This window comes from Penaeus monodon, chromosome 31 (assembly GCF_015228065.2).
Source record: "Penaeus monodon isolate SGIC_2016 chromosome 31, NSTDA_Pmon_1, whole genome shotgun sequence".
In the NCBI taxonomy this organism is placed as follows: Eukaryota; Metazoa; Arthropoda; class Malacostraca; order Decapoda; family Penaeidae; genus Penaeus; species Penaeus monodon.
The window spans coordinates 4,394,830-4,395,342 of record NC_051416.1 but is presented as its reverse complement, the minus strand read 5'-3'; positions in this window follow the sequence as shown (position 1 = coordinate 4,395,342).

Here is a 513-nt window from a genome sequence, read left to right as displayed (position 1 = left end):
CAGATTTAAGACTGATGAAGACCTCCATTGTTTGTTGTGGGAATTTATCCAGTTCGATAAGCTTCAACAGAAGTTGATAAAGGTTTTTCATTCCTTTTGCCCAAACTTTTGCTCTTTAACCAACTGAGAAGGACCCGGTTCCCCAAACCAAGAACTGGCAGCTGTTGGCTGCTCACAAACTCTTTTGCAGTACACGTAAAAATTCATGCCCAAAACAACATTTTCATTATTATTATGTACTTCTCACTTTAAAAATTTCAAGATTTTAAATTTAATTTCATTTCATTAATAGCCCTTTAATATTTTGAATTAAAATATGTAGCTATCATCTTTTAAAGTTTAAAACCTCTGAAAAAAAATAACTCAGACCAAAAAAAATCTAATTGAGTGACGTTCCTAAGGCACACAAAACAGGGACAATATTTTGCTTTAATATATGGCAAGATTTCCTTTAAGGACGCAAAAGATCGACAGGCTTCAGAGGCTCACTCCGGACCAGGGCCTGCTAATCCC